This window comes from Xyrauchen texanus, chromosome 2 (genome assembly GCF_025860055.1).
Source record: "Xyrauchen texanus isolate HMW12.3.18 chromosome 2, RBS_HiC_50CHRs, whole genome shotgun sequence".
Taxonomy (NCBI): Eukaryota; Metazoa; Chordata; class Actinopteri; order Cypriniformes; family Catostomidae; genus Xyrauchen; species Xyrauchen texanus.
This window is the reverse complement of record NC_068277.1, coordinates 21605441-21621640: the sequence shown is the minus strand read 5'-3', so window position 1 is coordinate 21621640 and position 16200 is coordinate 21605441. Positions and strand designations below refer to the sequence as shown.

The following is a 16200-nucleotide window of genomic DNA, read 5'->3' as shown; positions in this document are numbered from 1 at the left end:
ATGTCTGGGAAGAAAAGAAACTGTAATTCAACAGTTTGTCTGGTGGAGGTTCCAGAACAGCTATAATTGCTTACAGCACATTTGAGCCCCGCACATATTGTACATACAGGTTCCAAAGTCATTTGCAAAGCTGCATGTTTTTCCAAAGCTGGAGATTCAATCCCATCAGTCAGAGACAGACAGAATGCACATGAGGAATTGCTGTTGACACCAGCTAAAGCATTTCCAGTAAGTACCATGGAAAAATTGTCAGGAACAGACTCGGAATGTCCAGATTTAAAATTAGAACATGATGAAAATAGAACATCTGAATGAAATGGTGGCCCACTTTTTTTTTTTTTTTAAAACAGTATCAAGATGATCATTTTTTTATTTTTAACAGAACAAATATCAAGTAAAACCGGCTATCTGTAGCAGCTGAATTTAACTTTCTTTTAATTTAAGTTTATAGTAAGCAACAAGCCACGGGAACTAAAACAAACAAATGACAACTTAAAGTTAGTTAGTTAGTTAGTTAGTTAGTTATAATTTAGCAGATTTATTTAATCCAGAGGCCTTTAAAATATGCCTTTAAAACCACAGACATATGAAAATAAAGGAACTCCTCACTTGTCAATCCATGTGAAAGGCACGTCTACACTTATGAATACTGAACAACTGAAGAGGAATAGTCAGGGACAGATTAACCACTGGGCCGATTAGGTTGTTGCCCAGGTGACTCTAAACCCAAAGATCCCAGAGCTCTTAATATATTATTTATTTATTTTGAGATACCTATTTTAAATCCACGTAAATGCCAGCCTTATGTGAAATTCCTTTATTTTTGGCTGAATGTGTGCTGGAAGATAGCAGCTCGAGCACAGACACTCGAGTGCATGCTCAGGGAATCTGCATCCCACAGGTGAAGTGCGTTTATTTGAAGGACTACAGAGAACAGTGTCTGAATCACAAAAAGCTTCCAAAAACAAAGATAAGGTGCAGTTTACACTGGCTGTGTACAAGGCTGATGGTTTAAATTCATATAACCAACATAATTCGTACAACAGTATAGAGGAATTAAAAAAGTCCTGCATGCATTTAATGTTTAATGATAAAGAGAAAGGTTCCTTAATACCCTAAATATGTGCACGGTAACCTTTTGTAATATTTGGTTAACTGTGAGAGATCACGAATGGTTATTGTGTTATTTGTCGGGAGTAGGGACTCTGGATATAAGAACGTATTGCCATGGATGCCTGTGCACAGTGAGCTATGAGCCTAAATAACACAATAGATAGATCTTCAAATTATAAAATCACATAAAGGCATAAAAAAACAACTATTCTGTGTCATTGCCTGCAACATAGTAAGCCTATTCTTAATAAATGGAAAATGCCTAATTCTGCCCAGGCAGGTTCTCTTTCCATGAGGCAGCGAACCCATGGATTATAGGACTTATTTGGGATGCTTTGATTTTTAAATGATTCAGCATTTAACTTCTGTAATTATTGTCTGCACACCAGAGCAAAAGGGGGAAACATTGTCTTATCATTTATCAAGTGCTGAAACTTTGCCAGGTGAAAAACAACCTGAAACCATGTGTATCAGTCACATTAAGTCCTCTTTGCAACCTGAACTTTATCAGAATGTCGATTTGTGACACCAGCGCTGAAAAAGATTGATGCAGTGCAACAAATGGTGAAACAGAACACAGGTGTCTCGAGATGTGTTAATAAATATTAAGTTAACAGTGTCTAAAAAAATCCTGAAGGTCCTGAACAATTATTTGTAACACAGGTGTCTTAATATGCATTTATAAATATTAAAGTTCTTTTAAACTTTACAGTGAGTTGTGGCACAATTATCAAATACATCCATCTAGTGCATCTTTACATGGCCTCAAGCATGTGTGAACAGCCCATAACTTGCCCTATAGCCTACATGAAAAACTGACCCGAACCTGGCCCAAAACCTGTAGGTTTGTCGGGTACCGTCAGACACAGATCGGGTTGAAAACCTCTAAGCATGTGCCGAATAACCAAATATTGATTTTGGAATTTGAATACCATGCACATCCCTATTAATAACGCATGATTTTGGATTGGTTCATAATTAAAAAGTACATATAACTGGCCTTGTAAGACACTGCTCCAAACTATTCTTCTGTCAATTTGAAAAATCCAACCAAATTGGAACATAGTCACATGGCACATCAAGGGGGGGCCTCCATGGTGAACGGGCTCATGGGCCTCTCAGTTCTTAATCCCACTTTGGGTATAGTAGCATACATTTTCCTACTCTGATCAGTCAGTTACCTTCAAGAGGGAAGCAGGAGCACTTTGATGATACCTCAGACAGAGGGCATTGCCTTGTTTTCAACTTTATTCATTTTTTTATATTAGAGCCTAGTTAAAGCTTTAGTGTGTAATTTCTACACCACAAGTGCCATATAGGAATTACGAAAATAAATGTTGTTTTCAGACAGCCTTCTGAAATACTAACAGATAGTTCTGCCCCAAACTCGTGTCATTGGTTGAACCAGTGTTGCTGTGCCAGGTCGGCTGAGCCAAATCAAACAAACAGAGAAATGTTCAAATGCCATAGAGCCACAATGTTTACACTTCTCGGGGAAACCAACAAATAGTTTACTTAAAGATATCTCTGCATATAGGATGGGTTAGGAGAAAGCATTTTAACATCTAAAAAAATAAAAAAATCACATCCGCAACTCTTAAAACTTAAAACTTCAGAAATAAAAATGTTATATTTAGTCAAAAGTGAGTGGACATCACATTGCCCCTATGTGTGATTCATTCCAGCTCTGATGCTACCCATGGAACAAAAGGGTCTCACCTGTATTTTGAGACCCACAAAATACAGACTCAGAGGGAGAAGGTCAGAGAAATGTCTCGGTTACTGTCGTAACCTCCGTTCCCTGATGGAGGGAACAAGAGGTTGTGTCAATGTAGTGAAACTAGGGGTCTCTATTGAGAGCCTCGGTTACCTCTATCTTTGAGAAAAGGCCAATGAGAATTGGCGAACAGTATTGGCATGCCCCTCCCCCGGACATACGGGTATTTAAGGAGGGAAGCGTGCATCTGTTCAGACAGGTTTTGAGCTGAGGATCCCGGCCATTTTAGCACCCTAGTACATTGTTGTGGCAGTGGGACACAATGTCTCATTCCCTCCATCAGGGAATGGAGGTTACCACAGCAACCAAGACGTTCCTTTTCTGTCACTCACTCAACGTTGTGTCGATGTAGTGACACAAGGGATCCCTATCTAAAAACGCCACAACACTGAACGTGTTACGTGGACTGTTGATGCAGGTGCAAGCAAGCTGTTGTGTGTGAAAATAGCTGGTACATCAGACTGCACGTAACCTTCCCCAAAGCCCCAAGAGACGTCATATAGTTAACCAAATCCCTGAGGAAGGGAAGCGACGTAACTAGCCTGGGAGCCGGCCACGCCAGCCGCTGCCTTTTCTCTCTCTATGTTTTCTCTCCATAGAGTGTTAGATGCGGCTGGGGGCATCTAATGCTATAACACGCATCGGGGAAGGTGTTCTTTTCCAATACTATTCTTTCAGGGGGGAAAGTCCCTGCGGAGACCACATCCTGCCCAACAGGGGAGGTTAACATGTGGCAAATACATCACATGGGCTTAGCAGCCACACATGGTAGTGGCAAGGTGGTAGGTCCTGCCTCGACGGGTAGGAGCTCTTCACAGCGACTGGGGGCAGAGGGAGCTCTACCCAAGGGAGACGCAGGTCTGCCGACAGGGGGACCGTAAAATGGAAAATACATCACAGGAATAATATTGAAATAATCAGAAACTGTGAAGCACCTATTCCAGTGCAGGCAAGTCGGTGTCTGCAGTGGGTCTGGCTGAAAACTTCCTCCGCTGAGTTCGGAGCCAGAGGGCTAGGGAGGAAGGACACCCAGGGTCCGTGACTTGTGTATTATCGAATTCTACATGTTCGGACCTGTCAAAACAAGGGATGAGACTGGCTTAACCCAGAGATTGTAAAATCTAGCAAAGGGGTCTCAGGATGACGTGAGAGTCTGCCAGACCGAACTCCAGGCACGGGTCACTGACAGTGAACGCTTGCAGGTCCTCAACCCTCTAGATGGAAGTGAGCGCAATCAGGATGTCATCTTCAAAGAGAGGGCATTTAGTTTGACTGATTCTAGCGGCTCAAGCGGGGCTCCCCGAATGCTCCGAGAGGACAGCAGAGAGATCCCATGAGGGGAACAGGCATGGCCTAAGGGGGTTCAGCCTCCGGGTGCCTCTAAGGAACCTGATGATCAGGTCTTGCTACCCAAACAACTTACAGTCCACTGCATCATGGTGAGTTGCTACAGTGGCTTCATAGACCTTCAAGGTTGAGGAGAACAGCTGCCACTCCAGCCTCTCCTGCAGGAAAGGGAGCATTGCGCACCTCTGCAGGTCTTCAGATCGGGAAGAACACCAATTTGCAAATAAGTACTCTGGCTTGAATGATCGTCTCACATAGAGCGTGAGGAGAGAGAGCGCACATCCAGAGTGGTGATATACTGTATGTGTAGACTTATATATAAGTAGAGGGGGTTTCAAGGTAAAAAAGATTGGGAACTACTGGTCTGGTGCATATTTTCATAGGAAAAACAACACAAACAAAGCAGCATATACAGATGCAGATCTGCTTCTTTGTGGTAGTTTATGTTATATAAAATATATTAACATTTTATAACTTTCATGAATAACCCATTAAGCATTATTGCATTATACAATGCTGAATAGACAGATAAAACTGAAAATACATTAATATAGTTATGAACATAATAAACATAATGAAATTTGATTTGATATATTTAAATGTTGAAGAACTAGCTGCTAATATGTTAAGAATGATGCCTAACTACAGTATATGTTTGTTAATGGCAAATGGAAGTATAAACTGGTATCAATATATTATTAGTTTATTAGTGGCTTTAGTCAGGACTGATGTAGTTTGGTGCTGCCTGTAAGGTTAATTAAAAAAAATTGTAAGAAAAGGTGTCTTTTGTCATGTATAAAGAATCTTTTGAGTAATTTTGAATGCATGCATGCTCTGTTGTGATACATTAATATCTAATTTGAGTGTACCTCATGAGATAAAAAAAGGGCATTGTGAAAGTTGATTCCAGATAAGATAAGATCACATATGAACTCTGCACATCTTTTGGGTTGGCTTTTGTGTGCATGCGTGCATGCACATGTGTTAGTGGATCAGTGCAGTTGTTCTGTAAAATATTGGATTGCAAGCAAAGAACATGAGCAATGAAAACGTGGATTAACGAGTTATTTAATTTAACCCTAAACCTTCAATTGCCTCATGGGTGGTGGACTAAAGAATTCAATGGTAAAATCGGCGTGCGTTGGTGAGGCTATCCTTTTGAGGACTCTCCATAGACATCATGATTTTTGTACTGGATGAACTATTGGTTCTATCCCCTAGTATTAAACCTAAAAAACGGTCAGCCTTTTTACATTTTCAAAAAAAAAACATTGTTTAGTATGTTTTTTTTAAGCAATTTGAATTATGGGGACACTAGAAATGTCCTCATGAATGACATTTATAGCATAATACCCTTGTAATTACCAGTTTGTAACCTAAAAAAATGTCATAGTAAACCACCCACCCACACACACATACACACACCTTCTAATGAGTTTCAATAATTTTCATTTTCAAATTACTTAAATATCTGGATAAATGTTTGCTGTGTAAACATTTTAATAACACACATAGGAATTAACAATGTCATTCAACCATTCCCATCATTTCGGTCTTAAACGACGTTAAATGTTGCGCAATTACGCATGCCACTCTGTATTCGGATGATGTCAGCCTTATTGCGTAATCTCCTCTAATTACAGTGTCCATTTTCGAACTTAATACACGCGTCTCGGGTGCGTACCTCTCCAAGTCCCCTTTACGCATAACCCCTGCTTCTCTTATCATCGCAAAGGAATGCGGAGACATTGTGTCGCAAAATCTCACGACACAATCTGATTCAAACACGAAAACACTTGCCTCGAATTTAGGACAGATGCTCAAAACGATTCCAATTTTTGAACCGAGTACACGCATGCTCATTAATGTATCATTAGGCTACTTTTAATCAGCTCAAGGCAAACATGCGCAGCAAACTGCTCTTACAATTGCCAAGACCATATACATGCTGATCAGTCTGCCTCTACATATCATTGCATGAGACATGTAAAATTGGCGTTCTTTGAACAAAGACACAGCATTTAAGTGTCACTAAAAACGGATTCATTTTACACTCTCTATTACTAGTGAATTGTGTATAGAAGGCTAACTGTGGAGTAACTTGTATAAGGTCATGACTCTATTTCATACAAATGTTTGACTTAATGAGTTGAAATTACTTGATTAATAAGATGAGTAGCCTAATGGGTGTGAAGTGATGCGCAGAGGGAAGACTAAAGTTCTGTTACACATCACTGCGCATATCAATACACCCTCGGGCTATGAGCTTAATCTCTCACAGAAAAACCTCCAGTACAGCAAGTTTAATACTGCAAGTATTCTAATAAACTGCAATGACATTTCGAACATGCATTGATTAAACAGCAAATTTTGGCAAACCAATAGAATCTAAATAGATGTCTTAAGTCTATATTTACTCGTCGAAAAAAGTGCTCATTATTTGCTATCCATTTTTATACGTAGACTCTTTTACATACACAAGTAACTAAACAATAATGCAATGTAACTTTCGTTTACTTTTAACAGATGAGTCACACACCACATGAAAAACGATTGGGAAAGATACCAACTGCAGTTGTTAAATGTTGTTGTTGTTGTTTTTCTCTTCATCTTTTCAAAAACGAGGTAATGCGAAATTGCATAGGCTACATATTTGCAAAAACACGTCCATTCAAAGCGAATCATACAATTAGACAGCTACAAGTGTTTTCTTGCAGGTGACCAACAAAAAATGTTTGTTATGCTTAACTCACCCATTAAGGAATTGTCTTGCCCCTCTCTCCTGCCAATTGTGGACGCATTATCGCGTTTGTCCGCTCTTATTTAGTCTTCGTTCACTTTCATTGATCACGAATTCTTCAAGAACGCGAGCCTGTGGCAGGACGAGGCTCGTGCTCATTCAGACTGAAGAGCGGCGAGAGAGAGAGAGCGCGCGCGCGTCATCGTCATCGTCTGCAACCAGCCGCATTTCAAAGAGACGCGACGATCCACCGGCGTTCTGCTCATGCAGCTGTGTTCTGGCACAAGGCCACGGTTTGCGAGGGTGGTGGCCAGCCAGCGTTTATTGTGATCGCGTGTCAACTGGACGGTCCGCTTTAATTACACTGAATGTGCAATTAGAGCAAGATTGAGGACATTTCGCACCATTAAAAAAAAAAGAAATTCATGCAGAATTATCTTTTGATAAAAAGACTTGTATTTGTGCATTGAGCGGCGATGCAGTGCCAAACCTGAGATGATATTTCAGACGTTCCTCAGACAATTTTTATAATGACATTCCCATTATAATTATCATTACGTAAATCAAGTTTGTTTGTCTGTTTTTATTCCATCCCTATTATCCTCGATGATTAAATTATATTCTAGTTACTGTAAAATAACTGGAATACAATTATCTTTTTATTAAAATCAGCATACATTATTATTATTGATCAGAAGAAAAAAATATGATTGCTATTATTATTATTATGTTTATAATATATTTTGTATTACAGTAATGAGAATAAGACTCATCTTACGTGTGTGTGTGTGTGTGTGTGTGTGTGTGTGTGTGTGTGTGTGTGTGTGTGTGTGTGTGTGTGTGTGAGCGTGTATTTATCACTTTGTGGGGACCAAATGTCCCCATAAGGATAGTAAAACCCGAAATTTTTGACCTTGTGGGGACATTTTGTCGGTCCCCATGAGGAAAACAGCTTATAACTCATACTAAATTATGTTTTTTGAAAATGTAAAAATGCAGAAAGTTTTCTGTGAGGGTTAGGTTTAGGGGTAGGGTTAGGTTTAGGGGATAGAATATAAAGTTTGTACAGTATAAAAACCATTATGTCTATGGAAAGTCCCCATAAAACATGGAAACACTATGTGTGTGTGTGTGTGTGTGTGCGTGTGTGTGTGTGTGATTTTGGCATGAAATATGACCTGGACCTTTCTTGACAGGTTTCATGTGATTCACCCAAATTTTAGAGTTACGCAAGTGTGGTCAAACCTTTTATAGACAAGAATGTCAGTTCTCTTATGGGGTATGACTAAACATACCAAACAAAACACATTTGAAGGAGCCAATTATGAACAACTGCATGGTGCTGTGTGGAGAGGAATATGATTAGATGAGATCTGCAGTTGAGCATTTTGGCACTGGCCCATTGCTGAGTGTCTCGTATTAAATTATACAGACCCAGCAGTGCTCCTACGAATGGCTTCTTCATGCTCCTGACATATCATTTGTGACAACAGCAGGGACCTGAGCTTCAACCTAAAGCCAGACTTGGACAAATGGAACTTTGCAATGGTTTGAGGGCATGAGGAGTAGGGCAATAAAATTGCAGATTTATGATATGATGAAAATTATGGGATTTGAAAAGTCATTCAAATCCAACTCAAATGTCTCAAGTGCAATCATAAAAGGCAGCACTCACTACTTGCACTACTGGCGTTACAGAGTAGTGAAATGGTTCTTGTATTTTGGACCCAGATGAGTATGAAATTGGAACTCCTACCTTAGGAAGAGTAACTCCATCGAGTGCTATGCATTAACGGTGGCATTTATGCAAAGTGATGAGTGCAGAGACCTGGAGACACCAGATTCCCTGCAAGTCTAATGGGCCAAACCTCACAGGGCCATTTCTCCTGAACACATGCATTCAGACACCTACACACACAAACACACACACACACACACACACACACACACACACACACACACACACACACACACACACACACACACACATACCTGCACACATATACATATTGGTACTCATTATTATAACTCTCCATAGACATAATGATTTTTATACAGTACAAACTATCAAACACACACACACACAGACACACACACACAATAAGTAATCTATCTAAATGAGCACATCCCATACTTCTATTATTAATTACAATAAATTAATCCTTATCCACACCTTAACCCTCTGGGGTCTGAGGGTATTTTGGGCACTGGAGAAGTTTTGACATGCCTTGACATTTGTGCTTTTTTCCATTGCTTAAAAACATATTAAAGGCTAAAGTCTGATAATACTGTATTCAGCACAAACTGGGCTACAATAATATGTAAGCAACATGTACAAGTTTGTGTTTGAGAAAATAACGTTTATGCATGGTTTTTGAAAAAAATAAAATTTTAAGTCACTGAAATAAGGTCATATAACACATACTAAACATTTGTCCACAAGACTTTTGAGAACTGGATCTTGTAGCCTAGAGTTTTTTCTTCAAAATTATGTGAAAACCATCCTGATCACTCATTCATACAAAACAATATAGTAATTTAACTTTTGTAAGACAATTTTAGTGTTGAAAGGTCATATGCGAGGAGGCGTGAATGATCATGAATATGTATTGTAATTCACACATGAGAGACAAAGACCCCTCCCCTGGGCCTATCAATGAGGGATAGAGAATAAATGTGAGGAGACTTAAACCTATATCTAACATAAACATTTTATTAAAGTGAGGATAGTTTTTCCAAATGAGGACATTACAAAATGTCACCAAAAGAAAGTTTTGTCTGATTTAGCTCACTTTAGGATACAAATTCATTCTCAAACTATAGGTACAAACACACTCACATAAGTACACAACCAAACACATTAGGGTCAGAAAGGGATCGGTGAAAAAATGCCACCCAAAATTACAATAATGCCCCCAAAATGTACAACCCTAATTCAGAAAAAGTTTGGACAGTATGTGAAATGTTAATAAAAACAAAAAGGCTAAAAACCCTTTGCTCTATTGAAACACTACAACTAAACATCATATGATGTTTTACCTTGTGAATTTCATTGTTTTTTTTTTTAATGTACAGTAATTTCAAATCAGATGATTGCAACACACCCCAAAAAATTTGAGGCAGTTGAGTATTTATCACTGTGAAACATCACCATTTCTTCTAATAACATTTATTAAGCATTTAGGCACTGAAAAGACAAGATTGTTTTGTTTAAAAAGTGGAATACTATTCCCCCTTTCATCCATTATGCATGTCTTCAGCTGCACAATTGTAAGGGGTATACATTGCCATATTGTGTGCTTCATAATGCACCACACATTCTCAATTGGAGACGGTCAGGACTGCAGGCAGGCCAATCAAGCATCCGCAATCTCTGCCTATTCGGCCAGTATGTGGTTTGACGTTGTCCTGCTGAAAATGCCAGGATGTCCCTGGAATAGACGGTGGTGGGTAGCAGTATATGCTGCTCCAAAATGTGTACATATCTGTCTGCATTAATGGTGCCCTCACAGACGTGCGAGTTACTCATGCCATGGGCACTGACACACCCCTGGCCCATACAGACACTGGCTTTTGGACCTGACCCTGATAACAGCTTGGATGGTCCATTTCCTTTTTGGCCCAGAGAACACGACGGCTGTGTTTTTCAAAAACTATTTAAAACGTGGACTCATCGGATCAAAAAACATGGTTCCACTGATCTACTTCCCATATAAGATGAGACCAAGCCAGGAGAACTTGGCAGCGCTTCTGGAAAGTGTTGACGTAGGGCTTCTGGTTTGCATATTAAAGTCTTAATTTGCATATGTGGATACAGTGGCAAGTAGTGTTGACTAACAAAGATTTTCTAAAGTAATACCAAACCCATGCTCATGATATCATTACAGATGAAAATGTTTGTTAAGACAGTGATATCTGAGGTATCAGAGATCACGCTCATTCAGAAGTGGGTTTTCTCCTTGACATTTACGCACAGAGATTTGACCAGATTCCTTGAATCTTTTAAATATATTGTGCACTGTAGAGGGTGAAATGCCCAACATTTATTTGGGGAACATTGTTCTCAAAGGGCTGGATTATTTGCTGAGGCATCTGTTGGCAAATTGACAAGTCTTGAACGATCCTTGCTCATGAAGGACTAGGCTTAACATCTCCTGTTTCACACTGCCTTATTTTAACTCAACAAATTGCTTATTGCTTATAGTCTTAAAATGCCCCTGTCCAACTTTTTTGGAGTTTGTTGCAATTAGGAATGCACCGATGTAATGGCCAAATATCGGTATTGGCCGATATTCACCTTGTTGACTGACATCGGCCTATCGACAAATACGATGTCATTCACCGATGGCAGTGGCCGATGTTTATCTGTTTATATGTATATTGTGGTCTTGTACTTGTATATTTGTGGTCGACTTGGACAACAGTTGCCTACCCAGCTACAGTTTCGGAGAAGATCCAACAGGTGGAAGGAACTATAATGCCACCCACAGCCACTGGCTGGACATGACTCTGGCATGACCTAAGAGGGCAACGGATGCTGTGTACACGTTTGGTTTGTTTTTAAATAAGTGCAAGAAAATGTCGGTGGAGTGGGAGTATTTTACTGTCTGGTCTGTGATTTAGTGAAAAATGCTGCTGTATAGCAGGTGTATAGCAGGATAAAAAGGCTCTTGATAGTTATTTTTCGCAAAAAGAATCTTTGTTATTTGAAAGAAAGTTATATTAAATGTTGTTTCATAAATTTGCATGATTGAATTTGTACTCAGTCAAAAATAGTGTGATGACTTAAAGACTTAAAAACAGCTAAATCATTTTTATAATGAACATTTCTTTGTTTCACCTGCACAAAAGGGTGATTAAATAACAGCAAAAACAAAATAAACAAACAAAACAAAAAATCAGTATCGGCATCGGCCATCGACCAAATTGTTATTTTAAACATCTGTATCAGCCCAGAATTTCACAATCGGGGAATCCCTAGTTGCAATGTAAAGGTAAAACATCTGTAAAGCATTTCAATAGAAAGGAGGAGGTGAGCACCGGCTTGGCAATATAAATAATAGTTTAATGAAAAACTGAACCAAAAACACACAAACAAACACACGCTCCCTGTAATTCTCTCTCTCGAACTGTCCTCACCATCAGCATTTATCCCTTGCCCGCCCCATCAGGCTGATTGTTATTCCAGCCACGCCCCACCCTCCTCTGCTCTAAACTATCATATAATGTTTAGTTGTAGTGCTTTCAATATAGCAAAGGCTAAATATAGTTTACAAATCACTCCTTTTTGTTTTTATTAGCTTTTTTCATACTGTCCCAACTTTTTCGGAATTGGGGTTGTAAACTGTAGGGGGGGAAAATGCCCTTTTAATTATTTCTTCTGTTTTTTTATTTGTAATATCTGATATAGTTCTTAAAATTGTATATAGCCTAATTATACACGGAATAATACATGAATTTATGTTGACTAAATTCTTAGAGTAAGACAAACGCCAAAATCAAATCCAGGAGGCAAATATTGCCACATAAAGTAAAAGTTAATTTGTGACAATAACACACACATTCTCAGAGAGAAAGAGAGAGAGAGAGAGAGAGAGAGAGAGAGAGTGTTATCAAAATGGCTGAAGGGTAATCCTGCCATCCTCTCCGCCTCAGCCTGCAGATTGGATCATTAGACTACTCAACAATGACGAGGGATATTTTAAGGCAAATTTCCCCCACTTTAAGGAAAGGTATATTTGGTGAATATCAAATGACTCTATCTGCCTTCCAACCCCGCATGTGCATGCACTTATTCACACATCCCATTGACTCTCTGCTGCACACACATCTATCATGAAGGGCTTTGTAGAAGAATAGGTCATACCAGAAAAGGTAGTGATCTTAACTTTTTTCCCCTGGGTTCCTTTTTTTTATCTAGCATTTGCACTATAGACCTTCTCTGAGCTACAGTCTTTAAAAAGCACATTAAGCCCCGTAGGGTAAATTCTGTGGTTGAAGTCAGTTATAGAAACAAAACTTCTCACATTATGGCACCACACTGTTTACCCTGAGGAAATGTAAAGATGACTAGCATTGTAAAAGAATAGGAATAAAAGCTTGCAATACACAATCTTCGGTCTGAAAAGACACTCTCTACCAGACACATTAAGCTTTGATTACAGCTTTCTTCTGTTTACATCTGAGGCTGGAGGAACCCATGGCCTTATTCTGCAAATAGCCCAAAACAGTGTCATAATGCTTTAAAACTGTGCTCACACAATAACCGTGTTCAGGACATGAAAAAAACAGTATTATATTCTGCACGCTTCTTAAAGACGATTTTACAGAGAGAGAGACTCTTAGTGAAAATGCAAATTCTCCCCTTCTACCCCTCCACATTCCCACACAAGTTGGCTCACATGCAAATATCTCATTCAAGAGAATAAAACTGGAAATGCCAAAGCTTTCAGCATGTTCCAAACACAAAAAAGCCTCCATGTATTATAAGGAATACTCCTCTGAATATTCCTCCATAATGGCAAAAAGATTCTGTGTCTGAGTGCACAGTGGGTGGTGCATGTGCTCATGACATATAAGCAGAGTTGAGGAGTAACGGAATACATGTAATGGGTTACGTATATTAAATACAAAATATTAGTGTTTCACTATAGTTAAAATCAGAATACAGTTATATTCAAAAAGTATTTTGATAATTGAAGAGATTACTCAGTCATTTGTTTCATTTAATATTTAGTATAATCACTTGGAAAACATTTATCCATATGAATTATGCGAGGAGAGTTTGAACAGTGGTGAAACACTTTCTTATAATGTGCTGTATTTAAATGAGCTGACAAAGGGAGCTTTCACACTGTTATGAGTGAAAAGGTGGATATATCGTCACTGAGAGACTTCCTCTTTGGGAGCTTACTAGAGAGAATTTACATACGATCAGAAAAACATGTCGTTGTGTTCACTCTGTGGGGTTTTGAAGTAAGTTTGGAGCAGTAGAAATAGTTAAACTTATGTAAATTGACGTGTGAACGTTTAGCATTATGCTAAGCTTAAATGCTATTTCTAGCCTTTTTACATGTGCAATTATTACATTTTAAAGGCACATTTTTATTTTTGTATCATTTTATCACATACACAAAACGAATCTACATTAGGTCATACATTTGTTTTCTCTAGTAAGACCTTTGTTATTAGGGCAAAGATGTAATGCAAAAATCCTATTCTTAATGAGAATTTCTGTAAATAAATGAAACAAGATTAAGTGAGACAAATTTACTTCATCTTGTTTTAGAAGTAACACTGCATATGATATTTAGACTTTTTTTCAGAGAATGTAGTGTAGTAGTGTATTTTGACTTGCAGAGTTTTTAACTTTGTCATTCTTGTAATTATAGTTAAAAGGAGTGAAAAAATGTGGGGTTAACTCAGTGGGTGAAGTCAGTTACAGAAACAAACACCTTACAAACTCAAACACACATTGCGTCTGAATATCTATACTTCCCTACTATACACAGTAGCAATGTACCAATGGAGCAGATGTCCAAATCTTCTGTGTTCATAACAGTAAGCGAGAAATACCTTTCAAGACCTCGGTTTGAAAGCCCTAACCTTTCTGTTGTCTGTTAATGTGTTTGTTTCTGTCTTGTGTTTGAGCGCATGCCTCTGTTGTGTTTTCTGTTAGCTATGCACTCTCCTTAACCTGCCTGCTTGTTTCCTCTTGCCACGCCTCCTCATTTAGTCCTCATGTTGAATGTCTGCACCTGTCCCTTATGTTCCTCTATATATTGTCCCTTCTTTCCTCTAGTCTTTGAAGAACCATTTTGTTAGTAATTAAAGTTCGGTTGTTCCTGTTCCAGTTTTGTTCCTGTTCCAGTCTTGTTCCTGTTCCCGGTCTGTCCTAGTTATTTGTCTTTATTCTAGTTTATGTTTTGGTTTGTTTGTTGCCTGCTTTTCCTGTTGTTTTAATAAATATATTTACTTTAACTCATTCCTGCGCTTGGGTCCTTCTTCCTGCAAAAGTACCTTGACAATACCAGGATGATCTACTTTACAATCCCATAATCCTTCGAGAGCTGAGGAGACTTCACTTTAAAAATCATGGATTTAAAGGAACGGCAGTGAACTGAGTTGGATGGCTCTTTTCAAATGTAAGTATATGTACCAAGAAAGTTGTTCCTTCTGCTTAAATGGTGAAAACAAAACCAGCACAAATTATTTCTGCGGTTGTTGTTCTTATGTCATATATTACGGGTCAATACCCACATCCCCAGATGAAGTATGTCCGGAATCTATACTACTCGCAGACATAACTAAAGAGTGTACTGTTTTACTGGTGGAGAAGTGCATCCTTCATCAAATAAAGGCAATACTGTGACTGCGCAATTTTGGATGCAGACACACTCTTGTGCATGTGCTCTCAACCTAATGGAAGCTTTTAAGAAAGTTTATAATATTACTATTCACTTAATATTTATTTTTATAATTACAACTTATTATTATTATTCTGTTACAGTTATGATAATTAACAACAATCATAATAATAATTAAGCAAATATGGATTAGAAATTCATAGATATATTTAGAAATTCATAGACATATAGATATAAGGTCTAGCATGTGTGTAAATACTGCAAATGACACGTACTCATCTGAGGAAAAAATATATAACTGCATAACTCAAAATATATAGACTCATAGTTTTAAATACATCACATCATGTCGGACAGTCACAAAATAGTCAAATGAGTTGAAATAATTTATCACATCCGAAGCTCAAATCAGATCCAAAAATTTTGCATCCACAGATGGTCGGAACCCCATGTAGCCCCTGTGCGTCTCTCCACTGGAAATAACTGATATCTTGTCTATAGTATGTTGGTTTCTGGATGCAGTGAAAAGACAGCTTAAGGGTGTTTGTGATTATGGGCACATGGGTTTGAATCTGGTCTGTGCCATGTGCTGTTCACTTTCCCTCTCTTCTCACTGCTTTCCAGTTACTATACACTTAATAATTTAAAGAGAAAATCCCATAAATAAATTAAAATAAAAAACAAACTCAAGAACACATCCAAGGTAGCTTGAAATGCCAGTTAGATGGAAAGATGTACCAGTGTTCCCACAACGTTGGTTAAGCTGATTTGCTTTGAAATTAAAGCTCAAAAGCAGATGCAAAAGTTATTCAGACTTTAAATTTCAGTTAAAACATCACCATTTTTTTGCCCTCCAA

At 38.4% G+C, this 16200-nt stretch overlaps 1 protein-coding gene across 1 annotated transcript in view; it reads right to left on the bottom strand.

The window, feature by feature from the left end:
* htr2cl1 (5-hydroxytryptamine (serotonin) receptor 2C, G protein-coupled-like 1) overlaps nucleotides 1-7088 on the bottom strand; it is a 150306-nt gene extending 143218 nt beyond the window's left edge. The window contains exon 1 of the mRNA XM_052145252.1: nucleotides 6991-7088. The gene's annotated coding sequence lies outside the window, so the exon portion shown is untranslated. The remainder of the gene's footprint in view (nucleotides 1-6990) is intronic.
* Nucleotides 7089-16200: the final 9112 nt, after the last annotated feature.